This window comes from Cetorhinus maximus, chromosome 5 (genome assembly GCF_964194155.1).
Source record: "Cetorhinus maximus chromosome 5, sCetMax3.hap1.1, whole genome shotgun sequence".
Taxonomy (NCBI): domain Eukaryota; kingdom Metazoa; phylum Chordata; class Chondrichthyes; order Lamniformes; family Cetorhinidae; genus Cetorhinus; species Cetorhinus maximus.
Window position 1 is genome coordinate 99934514 of NC_135883.1, and position 14470 is coordinate 99948983.

At 43.0% G+C, this 14470-nt stretch overlaps 1 protein-coding gene across 1 annotated transcript in view; it reads left to right on the forward strand.

The window, feature by feature from the left end:
• Positions 1-14470, forward strand: part of LOC144680820 (scavenger receptor class A member 5-like) — a 132727-nt gene that overhangs the window by 102906 nt on the left and 15351 nt on the right. The gene's annotated exons all lie outside the window — the stretch shown is intronic.

Sequence of the window (14470 nt, forward strand, 5' to 3'; positions counted from 1 at the left end):
AAGTAGGACTCCCCCTCCAAACAAGCCCCCTGTTTCCCCTAAGTGGTGGCCTGCCCAAAATAAATAAATTTGTGGCCTGAAGTCCTCTGTGACTCCTTTCCCATTCCCTACCCCCATCACTCATGCTTCCTCCAATCCTGTCACTCCCATTCCATTCTCTATCTCTGTATTCTTACGATCTTTGTTTCATATTCCCCGTTGCCATTTCTGTCCATTTACAATTACCTCCTTCACTTTGAACTATCCACTAGACCCATGGATCCTACCCTCAGCTACACTCAAGCCCTTCACTTTTCCCTCACTCCCACTTGATCTCTCAAGCACAAGTCTTAGGAGCCCAGAAGCCCTCTCACCCTTACACCCCAACTGTTTCCTTCCTTACTTTTGCCTACCAATTCTCCCCCATTCATTTATCTCAAAAAAGCTGAGTTTGATTACAAAATTCAACAGTTTTTGTTAAACAAAAACAAATTAATATGAATTTTTCTGTCTCTCCTTTTCTGACTACCCCTCTCAGAGGTGTCAGTAATTACAAACTTCACATTTTTCAGTGACTGCTGATAATGAGAGAGTGTTTGCTTTATATTCAGGGGAACATTCCTATTGAATCAGTGTGAATTTATCTTTCCCATTCGTGCAATAACTTTATCTGTGACTTGTGTGAATAAAACCTGTATTGCACTAGGAGTGGCAGAATCATGGTAATTGCGAATGGCACCTTTAAAACAAGTTTGTTGTTATCTTGCTAGATCCACAGGGTGATAAAGTAGGATCTGGTGCTGCTGGGGATGGCATTACAGAAGTTGGAGGCCCTCCATGTGGGCTGTGCTGCAGCTGCAGCTGTTTCGTACACTCACACAGACAGTTTGCACTGGAAGCCTCTAAACCAGTGCTAATTTGGCCTTCTATTTGCAAACCTGGGCCATGCAGTTCCAGTCAATAGGATCATATGATCATAAGAAATAGGAGCAGAAGTAGGCTGTTTGGCCCCTCAAACCTGCTCCAGAATTCAATATGATCATGGCTGATCTGATTGTGGTCTTAATTCCACTTTTCTGTCTGGCCCCCATAACCCTCAACTTCCCTGTTGATCAAAAATCTGTCTAACTCAACCTTGAATATGTCCAATGACCCAGCCTCCACTGCTCTCTGGAGAAGAGAATTCATCCTCATCTCCATGTTAAACAGAAGACCCCTTATTTTTAAACTGTGGCCCCTAGTTCTAGACTCCCCACAAGGGGAAACATCCTCCCAACATCCACCCTGCCAAGTTCCCTCAGAATCTTAGATTGGTTTGAGACTTACTGTAGAACATGTGTTCAGCAGCAAAGGAGACCCAACACCGATGCTATTTGAAGGGCCAGGCACCGACTTGTAGGTGAAGAGCTTTTTGACTTACTTCTGCATAAGTTTGTGAAGTACAGTGCTGTGTTTTTGAAGGTGTTTTTTGAGAGCTTGTGCTTATAACAAAGGTGGCCATAGGAATTGCTATCTGAGGGATAGGGCTGTGGATGCAGTGATAGAACTGAGGCTGTAGCGAGGGAAAGCTCTGTGAAGAGGGAGGAGGAGGAGGGTGTGGGGGTGGCTCTCCACAGAAGGTCCTAACCACAAAAGGTTTTCAGAGAGTGCTTTGCTTACCACCACCTAACCCAGGAGCAGGGCCTGGGGCCACTCAGGTTTAACAAGAAGGTGGAACAAGTGCCACCTCCTGCAGCCTGACCTGGAGCCTCACAGTCAGGCAGGAATGGATCTGCAAGTGGTCTTGAAGGACATCATTGCCTTAAAATTTTAAATGTTTGGATCTTTCCAGGTGGGAACAGGAGACATCTTCAATATATCCCAGTACGTCATTCATCCAAACATCCAGGTGTGCACAGAGGTCATCTACTCCAGATGAGGACAGTACATCACATTCTCACCCACAAAGAACAAGCAGAATTAAAAGGCACATAGCTTTGCAAGGATAGTGGGATTTCTAGTGGTGTAGGGCACCATCTACTGTATTTGCATATTGTTCTGTGGCCCAGCCATGACAATAGGGTGAGGTACAGGAACTACAAGGGGGTTCCATTCCATAAACATGCAGTTGGTGTGCAATCATGTGAAGGGCGGGTCGATGAATGCCCACTATCCTGGCAGTGGCCACTTTACATTCATCATGCACCAGTCAGCCCTACTTATAATTTTTGAGCCTCCAAGAAGTGCCAGGGGCTGGCTGCTTGGGGTTATCTACTCTACGTGTGGCTGATGGACCCGCTCTACCATCCCACCACCGGAGGAGATCGCACATTCAATAAAAACCACTGACGCAAAACGTCGTTGGGGTGGGGGCCCGACTGTACACAGCAGAGTGGGTCTCAAAGTTTTGTTTTTATTCATTCATGGGATGTGGGCATCACTGGCTATGCCAGCTTTTATTGCCCATTCCTAATTGCTCTTGTTTAGAGGGCATTTAAGAGTCAACCACATTGCTGTGGGTCTGGAGTCACATGTAGGCCAGACCAGGTAAGGACAGCAGATTTCCTTCCCTAAAGGACATTAGTGAACCAGATGGGTTTTTACAACAATCGGCAATGGCTTCCTTGTCATCGTCAGACTTTTAATTCCAGATTTTTATTGAATCAAATTTCACCATCTGCCTTGGCGGGAGTCAAACCCAGATCCCCAGAGTATTATCCGGGGTCTTTCGGAATGCTAGCCCTCCACAAGATTGTTATTATAAGGGTACAGCCAGTGCTTCCAGAAATCCAGATACCACTCAGGAGGAGGAGAAAAAGGAAGAGGAGGAGAAGGAACAGGAGGAGGCATCCTGGACCACTACTAACTGAACGGGGGAGGCCAAGAACACGTTATCAGACTCTGTTTACAATGAAACTCTTTCCCCTAACCACCGTGGGCCCACTAGTCCCCATCAGTACATGCATCTGAAATGCCTCATCGCAGAATCTCCTGGTCAAGGTCCGACTAGAAAAACCACCCATAAAAACCTCATTAGCATCTTTATCCAACAACACATCCAATTATACCAAACAGAAATGAATTATTCACCCTTGTGCAGCCTTCAGTGTCTGCCTTGCAGGTGTTTTTTGCCTGCAAGTTATACCTCAGTGACTGCAGCATGACTGATGGAAGGCCGCTGACTTTCACTGGGGAGACTGCAGATGACTTTGGAGGAGTCTTCGGGCAGTTCTGGACCTTGAGGGCCCAGCTTCAGACCACAGCATCTTGGAATGGGTAACAGCAGCCTGAGTTGGCTAGCTAAGACACAACAGCAAGGACACTGGTGAAGTGGCAGTGGTGGGAGCACAAATGCTGTCACCCTGAGAGTGGATAGCAGGTGCGTGCTCCATGATGCCACAGCCACTTGCCCAGGACAGTGCCTTAGCAATCCTAGTAATCTGTTGGACGATGCATTATTGGACAGCTGTCAGCCTGCCAGCCCCTTTGAACATTGGTATCCACAGTCATGATGGCAGCAATTTGAGCCTTACAGGGCAGCAAGCCTGGATCTCATGGTCTCCATCTGATCTTCCGCTGCAGCATTCAGATGTTGGAATCTGAATGTGGTGCAGTGGAAGCCAAGATATTGGCCACCAGATGCTCTATCATGGTTGGGTCTGCTAGTACTGTCATGTAGCTGGCCACCACTTCCATGCTGGAAAGGATAAGCTACCAGTTCTACGTGATGCCTTCTGCCACATGGGAGCTAGACTCCTCCATTACACTGATAGCAGGCTGTCTGGCAGGGCAGCCAGTGCACCCAGAATCTTGATATGCATTCTCATCTGCGTTCTCCTGCATGCCACCCCATTGATGTTCCTGATGCCTATATCAGAACTAATTGTGCCCTCACCCTCTGGTGAAATGTCACATGAGCAATCCTTTCCTCTGGCATGGCTGTAGCCTGTTCATGCCTGGTGACTCACCACCTGCAGATCCCAACTCTGTACTAACCTCTGAGGTGTGTACTGTGCCAGTCTCTGAGCAGATGGCTGTGAGTGTCAGATCAAGTGACAATGCTTCCTCATCACTGGTGTAATGTTGCTCTCTCTCTTCGTCTTTGGTGTGCTGCAGCTGGCTATCTGGGAGTTCCTAGGTACCTGGAAACAGAAAGAGAGGATGGGATGCAAGAGGACAGGGTGGAGATGATTGCACCATCTGCAACTTTCACTTTATGCCGGATATGAGGGTAAGGAGGGAGTTACGAGGGGCATAAGGAAATACCTTGCCATCATCCTTGATGACCTCGATGATGATGGATGCCACAGATTCTATAACAGCCAGCCCTGTGATTCACAGCATGGTCTCCTCTATCAGGCTTAGTGAGTGAGTTTGTACCAGCCCACTGCTAGTTCTTTGCTGCTCCTTCCTGTTAAAAATGACATTGTCCTGCAAGACAGAATTAAAATATCCGATATTGTTGGACTGTTTTGCCTGCTATAGCTGAATAGCTGGAGGTATGTGAAGGTAGGTGGGTGTGAGACTGTCAGCTTTGGAAGGTTTATGTGGTTGGGGCGGGATATTTGAATGTTAGATGTGCTTCCTGAATACTAAGGAGTGCTGATGGGTGAGTGTCGGGATATAGTGCATTGAGTGGGGCGAGAGGCTGGTGGTTTGGTAGGTAGGAGATGTGATGTGAGAATGCATTCACTGACCTTGACTGTGCTTGTGAGGTCATTAAACTTCTTTCAGCATTGCTGCCATATATGTCATTCAGACTGAAAAAAAACTCCAGACCCATTGAAAAAAACTCAAGTTGTCATTCAGTTGCAAAAACAAACAAACATCTATTCAGAAACCAAATCAAAGACAGATAATCCTTTAATAGCCTCTTAAAACTGTCAGTCAAACTGTGTACAAGATATCCTGCTGAGGTAAGTGGTTCGGCAACTTTTGAACCTTAGCCAAAAATTCATAATCGGTTCAGCTGTCATAGCAAACCATTACAGCTCCAGATAATGGAGCAGATTGAAACTGAAATAGCAGGTGGCTAGGTTTTTCAAAGTTACACTAGATGGCCTAAGTTAAAGCAGCAGGTATTTTTATTTTAGGTTAAAGCACAGTGGACACACAAGAACAGAAGAGATAGGAGTAGGATCAGACCATGTGGCCTGTCAAGCCTGCTCCACCATTCAATGCAATCATGGATAATCTCTATTTGTCGCAGATAAATTTCTAATCCAAGGAGTTCAATGTTTTGGGATGCTGATGCTTTGTCCCATCAAGAAAGATTAACAGTACAGTACCTGATTTTATTGTTACAAGAAAATTAAGTTGTCCTGGCTGTCAAACATTCATCAGTAGAATTCAGACAGAATTGGAGCTTTTAATAATAGAATCATACAGCACAGAAGGAGGCCATTTGGCCAAATCATTGCCTGTCCCGGCTCTCTGAAAGAGCTACCAATTAATTCCACGTCCTGCTCTTTCCCCATAGCCCTGCAAGTTTTAACACAGCACTATTAAAATGGTCATATTAACAGATTGAAAATGTAAGCATGTAAAACTATTCAAAGTTACAAACGCGTTTGTAAAACAGACAAAAGACATGGTATGAATGAGCTGCAGAGAGCAGAAGTGGGCATGACAATACGCACACTTTCTTCCTGAGGTTTGCAACTGCCCAGTGAGCAGAGGATGTCAATGTTCATCTTATATCTGACCATCACCATAAGATTACGCATCTGATGTCACATTCCCATACAGCACACATGATAGGTTATGCTGCGGCAGTCAATGGAATCCTCTTTTTGCAGATACCTAGGGTCAGATTATCCCAATGGAGACAGGAATCGGGAGTTGGAACCAATCCCACCTCCACTGCCAGCCTGCCGGGAACTGGGATTTTCCCAGGCCTGGAGATAGGTCTGCTGCCCTTATCAGCAGACATGAGTGGGGACGGAGGCTGACCAACTCCGGAGCAGGCAGGTTAAAAGGCCCATCTCCATTCCTACTCTGAACGTAGAAGTCTGCTCATTTAATGCTCAGGATCATAGGCAACAAACCTCTGCAAAAATAATCATTGTGCAGACATGTGCACCAAACCTGTCTCTAAAAGCAACATAGAAGGCCTCATGTAACTGACAGTCACTTGGTCAATTGTGTGAGATGCCCATTTCCACATTTGGTTGATCTTTTACTTAGCAGCTTGCCAGTTGGCAGAAGGCGGAATAATTAGCAGCAATAACCTAGGTTAATGTTCACTTTAATGAAAAAACATCTCCCATTTTGTAAGCCTCTATTCACATCAAAGAATGGATAAGCAACTGCCCAATAAATATCACCTTGCAACTGTCCAAAAAGAGGTACACACAAGCAACCAGGTTGCTGTTCATTGTTAGCAGTTCATTGTTCTCCTTTTCACACACAAAGCTGGTGATTCCTACAACAATGTACAATAATGGCAAGTAAAAATTCGGAGAAAACCTTGCTTAATTGGTAGTCAAACCTTCCTATCACAAAACTGCCATGACTCACACGAATGAACGCAGGTGCCACACGACCCATAATTTTCTGATGAACTGTATAGGAGGCAAAACCATTTTACTTTTAAAAACTGTAAAGGAGGCAAAACTGTTTTACTTTTACCATTTAAAACTCTTCCCGCCTCAATCTCATTGTTCTTGCCTCCAAGCAGCTGGTGTAAAATCTAACAGTTGCTGAACACTGGCCGCCTCACTGAAAATCCCGAAACTTTCTGCAGTTGAGCTCTTAATGATCCTGCCACAATGTAAATTAATTTGTGAATAGGAGCTGGACTGTTCGGGGCCTGCTCCCACCCCCGCCCTCATGAAAATGGCACAGGGCAGAAACAGAGGTTGGACCTCCTTTGGTGGCCAATTTGTTTATTGCCTACCCACATTCCCATCCTATCAGGGATGGGAAAATTCCAGCCCCCGGGAAGGAAAGGATCGATCCTGAGGAACCAAAGATAGACCCTATTGATGTGGCTCATAATCCCTCCGTGTCATGTGTCTTATAATGATATAAAGGCACCAATCACTCATAAGGGATTGGTTAAACACATTGTGGGTTTATTTATTGAGACTAGGCACATGGGAACATCTTTACAAAGGTACAAAGCTGGAAGACACCAGCAACAAAGCTGATTGCTGTGTGCTCTGTTCAAAAGCAAAAGTGAAACTAAACTGGATCGCATAACACACTTCCTTTCTAGTGATGTCATGTTCTATCTCTTAAAGGCATATTACAACATCCCCCTTTCTTTTTAAAGATACCTTTCAACCTTACGAAGAAGTATAACTATTTACAATACATGTTCATGTTTAGTTATCATTACACGAGTGTATAGGACTGGTGAACCTATGAGTCTTTAAAGCATGGAAGTAATCTGCTGGTACGCCTAGACCTTATAATGGTAACCTTGTCTGGAGGTTTTATTTAATTGCTCACAGTGATCTTTGGGGATTGTCTTTTTTGAATGTTCTTCCTGGTTGTATTTGGGATCTTGTCCTCGATGCAATAGGAACGGACAATGGTTGAGGAGCTGGAATAGATCTGATTTGTCCTCGGTTGCATCTCACCGTTGCGCATTTGTGTGTAATTACTTCATAGGAACCTGGTTCCAAATAATGCTTCTCACCTCAGCTGGTTGCCACGTACCTTCTGTGGGATCATGGATACGAACTTCTTGCCCCAACTCTAAAATGTACCCACATTTTTATCATGTGCGTTGGTCATCTTTTCTTATAGTTTTCAAAGTTACTCTAGTTTCTGAAAGAGTAGAATGGGTAAGGGTAGGTAGGTTGGTAAACACTGGTCTACCAAACTTGAGCTCTGATGGTGACAGAATAGTTGCACTTAATGGTGTCGCTCTCAGATGTAACAAGCAACAGACCCTGTTTGGTCTGTCTACATTTGAGAATTAGGGATTTCACTGTGCAAATCATTCAGTCAGCTAAGTCATTAGCTCTAGGGTAATGAGGAGAATAAGTAGTGTGATTGATTCCACTTCCCACACGTATCCTGAAATGGCTTGCCAATAAATTGCAGATTGTTACCTGTAATGATCCCTTTAGACATACCAAATAAACTGAAAATAACATTTCAAGTGTGTGTGACAGTTGTGTTTGATGTATTGTGCAATTGTCGAATAATGGGGTACTTGGTAAAGTAGTCGACAACGACGATGATGTCAGTGCCATGGACATTAAAAAGGTTGGATGCAATTTTTACCAAGGATGGGTAGGAACTTCATGTGCTGTCTTTGCATATGTTCCTGACATGTCTTATACTTCTTGACGACGACGACTCCAATGTCATTGTTCGTACTCAGCCAGGAGGCTGCCTCTCTTATGAGTCTTCTCATCTGATCTATACCCATGTCTGAGTGAGTGATGGCATCTATGTTTTCCACAAGATTGACAGTGTGAATCGAGTGTTCTCCACTCATCGCCTCGTTTTGCACTCATCGTCATGTTTTGGTTTGTCAATCACCTCATGTACATGTTTCTGACAGGATATCGGATGGTCATTCTTTTTGCTTGAAGGTAGCCATTTTGTACAGTTTGTTTGGATCAGTGCATGGCTCTTTGTAGCTGCATCACTGCACTGCCACTGCCAATAGCCCTTTCTGCCACGTATTTTGCAGAATTGATGGAAAAATGGGCATTTCCTTGGTGCATACTGAAGGCCACACCTTCCACATGGCTTACCAGGTGTGAGTGTTTTAGTAAGTGCGTCAACAATCGGGGTTGTGCTTAGGACCTGTAAGCTCTGCCAACCTGCGAGGATCACTTCAAACTTACTTAAATGGAAACAAATCAATAATTTTTAGTATATCATTAATTCACTTTTGTAAATCAGAATGAATATTTTAATGGCAAGGACACTAAGCTAACCTTGCTGAAAAAAATACAGTGACTAATAAATCAATGGACAAAGCATCTGCAAAAAATGTGTGTAATAATTTTGTATCAATTTGATCCAGACGTACAGCTTTAGAAGTTTAAAAAGGCCTCAAAGATCCTGCTTAAAACAGATTCCTATGTAGGTGAGAAGTCAGCTTCAAAAATGATCTATAAATTGGAACAAAGTGGAGCTTGATGGAAAGTGCTGAATGAATAGTGGAGGGAGGATTTAAGTTATCTTATTATTGTTTACGTGTTAAACACCATCTCACTTTTGATGTTTAGTATTTTTGTATTTCAAAAACCAGTTGGGAGGACTGATTTCAGAATTTTCCCAGGTTTTCTTTTGCACGTTGGAGGAAATAGTCACAGTATGTTTTCCTAACAGAAAAAAGCTGCACAATGTTATTCTAATATTTAATTTCAGAGGCAGGAGCTCATTGCGATTCCTGACATATGGGCTCCTTTTAACTTTGCCTGTAATGAGTGCAGTATGTGTTTGTTGCACATGGCTGGGAATTCACTTCTGAGTTTCCAATGTTATTGTAGGCATTAAAAATGTTGGACAGGATTTTACTTTGAAATATCACCTCTTTTAGGGAGGTTTGAGGTGTAAATTCTGGATCACGATCAAGCCCTGAAGAAATCATCACGTCTCCTCTCCAAAACTGACCAGTCTTGATAACTGCCTACCTTAAGTCTGATCGAATGCGTGTAAATGGGATGGGAAGGTGTGGGGGCATGGGCAGGGAGCAATATTTGGGCGTGGCCAAAATTTCCCTTCAATTTTCCCCAATTAGCATCCCTAATCCAATGTTGAAAAAATGTAAGTGCCAGTATGAGCTCAGCAGAGTGAAGGCTTGAGATGGATAAAACATAGAGGAGGGTGCTTTTTTTGAACCTAACAACACCTTTCTATAAGTTTCCCAGGATAGTAATTTTTGGTATTTTGCACAGTGCCAATTCACTGAAGAGGTTTCCTGACATTAAAGTGAGTATTGGACAAACTAAGATTTGGCATTGAGGAAAAGGATTTCCGAATGGGAAGTCCTGTGTTATGAAGAGGAAGGAGATAAAGAAATGAAATAGGCTTGATCAGAGGAACTTCGAGAAATACATCACAAAAGACATTTGTTTCTAACCCTATGATTCTAATTTCATAGGATTTACAGGCCCACAATTCTTGTAGCGATTTTTCTGGCCATCAATGCCTCACAGGACTGTGTTTCTCTCTGGAGGTTAATGGGGAATTACGCCGGCTGCTGGATACAGACTTTAGCCCATTGCGATGAGGACTGTAACATTATCTGTAGCAGTGAACATACCCACTGCCTTGAATATTTTTGCCACTGGGTCTTTCTAGGTCAGTGCTTCCCAAAATATTTTCCAATACGACCCCACTTTAACATTTGAAAATTAATGCGATCCCAAACATCAACAAAACAAAATAGCAATAAAGGAGCACAGTATATAATTATTAAAGTTTGCACACTATAAATCAACATATAACATGTGGTATAAATACGAAAATCTGTGATAAAAATCTCAGTCCTCAGTGACCAGGCTGCCGCTGGTCACTAATTTGCATCCTCTTCCATCACTGCAGCTTCGAGAAGCTGCTCCGGGAAACTTCTGACATATTTACGTAGATGCATAGTTTCATCACAGTACCCCTGATGAGAGCCAGCACAGCCAATCAAAGTGTCCAATGCTGGGTGTTTCATCTTGTGATTGATTAATTCCCACTGCTCAGGCAATATGAAGGACAGGAGATTAATGTAATTTTATTTCTTGTGACCCCATTTGCTGTTTCTGTGACCCCAATTGGGGTCATGACCCACAGTTTGGGAACTGCTTTTCTGGCCAGCCTCAGGTGACATTCTCATAAAGTTTCAGACAGTACTAGTTGCCACTGGATAAAGGTGGTCACTAATGCACTACTTAAATGGAGCTTTCAATTACATTCTTAAATGAATCTGTAAAGCAAAGAGAAAGAGCAGTCCAATTCTGCAGACTGGTAGAATTCCCATAGATGCCAGGAGAAATTGGTGGATCCACTGCCTTCATCCATTTCTTGAATTGAATTGAGTGAAAACTGACATCTGCGGTGTTGGGGACCTCAGCAGGAGACTGGGATGGATTAACCACCCAGCCCTTCTGGCTGAAGATTCTTGCAAATGCTTCTGCTTAGTCTTTTGCACTGATGTGCCAGGCTCCCCCATCATGGAGGATGGGGATATTTGTGGAGCCTCCTCCTCTAATGAGTTGTTTAATTGCCCACCACCATTCACAACTGGATGTGGCAGGACTGCAGAGGTTAGATCTAGTCTGTTGGTTGTGGAATCGCTCAGCTCTGTCTGTTGCATGCTGCTTCCACTGTTTGGCATGCAAGTATTCCTGTGTTGTAGTCGCATCAGGTTGGCACCTCATTTTTAGGTATGCTTGGCGCTGCTCCTGGCATGCTCTACTGAACTCCTCATTTAACTAGCGTTCATTCTCTGGCTCGATGGTAATGGTAGAGTTATGAATTGTGGTTGAATACAGTTCTGCTGCTGCTGATGGCACACAGTGCCTCATGGATGCCTAGTTATGAGTTGCTTGATCTATTCTGAATCTGTCCCATTTAGCATGGTGGTCGTGTCACATAACATGATGGAGGATTTGCTCAGTGTGAAGAAGGGACTTCATCTTCACAAGTACTGTATGGTGGTCACTCCTGCCTACACTGTCATAGACAGATGCATCTGCAACAGGTATTTTGGTGAGGACAAATTCTAGTAGGTTTTTCCATCCTGTTTGTTCCCTTACCACCTGACACAGGCTCTGTCTAGCAGATATGTCTTTTAGGACTCGGCCAGCTCAGTCAGTAGTGGTGCTACTGAGCCACACTTGGTGATGGACATTGAAATCCCCCACCCAGAGTACATTCTGCGCCCTTGCCATCCTCAGTGCTTCTTCCAAATGGTGTTCAACATGGAGGACCACTGAATCATCAGCTGGGGGTGAGCGGTAGGATTAAATGAGCAGGAGGTTTCCTTGCCCATGTTTTACCTGATGACATGAAACTTCATGAGGTCCAAAGTCAATTTTGGGAACTCCCAGGGTAACTCCCTCCTGACTGTATATTACTGTATAACCACCATCTCGTTTTTTTAAATCGCACCTCCCCACCCACCCCGCCCCATCATCATCACTACCGCCACCTGATCAGTCCTTTTCCCCTTCACTATTTATATTTTGCATATAATCTCTCAGGGAGGATTCTCCCTCATCGGGCGGCACAGAGGGCAGGCCCGGGAGCGGTCGCGCAACGGTCCGCCGCCCGTGATTGGGCCCCAACCACGATATCACGCTGGCTAATTAACGGGCAGCCAGCGTGAATCGCGCACTGAAACGCTCAGCACTGCCTGGGTGGGTGGGGGAAGAGGGTGAGCACGGAAGTCAGCGCATGCGCGCAGGTTCGCTCAGTGAAAGCTCCCTGAAGACACAGAGCTGCCTCAGGGAGCTGAAGATTTCTAACATTAAAAATAAAGATTTTAAAATTAAGGTAAACATGTCCCCTCGTCTGACTCTGTCACATGAGCAGGGACATGTTAAAAATGAGATTTTAAAATTTTTCTTTTATTTTTAGTTAACATCGGAAACCCCATGGATGAGGTTTCCTCAAAAATCCAAAGGCCGCTTGGTCTTTTCACCTGCCCGCCAACCATAAGGTTGGATGGGGAGGGAAAAATTCACTTTAATTAACTTATTAATGGGCTTAACAGCCTTTTTAATTGTCGGCGGGCGTGCTGCCAACTCCTGCACGCACCTGCTGACCGAAATATCGCGCAAGTGCGCGATGACATCGGGACGCTCGCCCGACGTCATGGCGTGCTATTTCATGCTCGTGCATGTCAGGTGAGCGCCCGCATGCCGAGCTGAAAATCCAGCCCTCAATCCTAGTTTTAGCACCTGGATTAAGTCAATTTCTGGTTCTTAATGTGAATCTGCCATGTTTTAACCGATATTCAAAATAGGCTGGAGTTAAATTTCATTTGAAGTTTTCACTTATGTAAATATCAGTATTCAACTTTTACATGGGATTATGGTATATCAATTATTCCTTCCAGAATTTTAGATCAAATGCATAATTTGCTCCAAATGCACTTTGAGCTTTGGTATATATACAATATAACTAAACATCTGCATAAATTCAGTTAGTTATATGATTTATTTGGCAATAAAGCTTCAAAACTAAAAATAATCCCATTACCCAGGAATGTGCAATGGATTACAGAAGACATGTCTTATGAGTTATGAATTGATTTATGAATTCCCATTCCAGGTGCATATCAGGAATTGATCCATACATTTTAATTAACAGAAAATTATAGATTGCACCCAAATTTTTGATTCTGGTAGGCGAGGGAGTGCAATTTAATAAACTTACCTTTTGAGTGTTCGCATTAACCATTCCCAGATTGAAATTACCACAAAACTGAAGTGACATTGTTTACTATTCATAGAGATGCCCCAGTCCCATACATGAATGCTTTCATTCTTTGCCAAAGAGAAAAACTTGAGGTCCAAACCTTTTTTGAACGCCCATTTTCAATCAGTCCATATTCCGAACGCAACAAGTAGAAGGAACTGTCAGATGACTATTAAAGCTTTCCAGAGTTTGTTATCCAGTTCTGATATTCCATTACATATCATTTCTAATTACTCATCTATTGTCTGCATTAACTGAGTGGGAACATGAAAGGAAACTAAAATAAGTTAAATTAGTGCCTACTATGCTAACTTACTGGTGATAAGCTGTACGTGTTTACGTATCTACAAGAAGAGAATTTGGCATTGAAATAAAGAGTTTTGGACAAGGTTGTTATGATTGTTAAGAATGTTTATATATCATATTTCCAGTTTGTTCATAGGTATAGCCCATGTAGGCAAATGTAATGAGCTACAGTTAGTATATAGCTCTGTTTGATGAATAAAAATTAACATAATTTCTTTCTTTTACATGTAGAACAAATGGTATTCTGTTTGCAAAAAAATCTTATTCTGCAGCATTTGTTGCCTTTACATTTGATATCAATTAGAATATGCTACAAAAAGGGAAGCAAGAAAATTATTTACGTATATTAAGTGGAACTGTTAGAAATATTTCCCTCATTACTTGAAACAGAAAACCAAAGAAACTTTACAAGTGAGAGTTATTTAAAAAATGTCAAAAACAATTTACTTCACCTTAGAAAAAATGATATCCATTTGCTACACAGATGGCTTTGCTGGGGTGATAGGCTACATATTTGTTGGCTGTAAGACTTCTAAGAAAATTGTGATTAAAAACAGATGTCTGCATTTAACTGAGACTTTGAACACGATTCCAAACACCATGAACCATCCTACATAAATATCTTAGTAGTTTTGCCATGACTAATTAAGGATGATTGTCCAAATTGCTGATGGGGGTCTCACACTCAAGCAACACACAGCAAGATGTAGTGGGAACACTGCCTAAAATTTCCCATTAATTTCTTGTAATGTACAACCAGCAGGCTAGGCTGCCTATCAGTAAAGTAAATTCCTGCTCTCAGTGCTCAGTGTTTCTATTC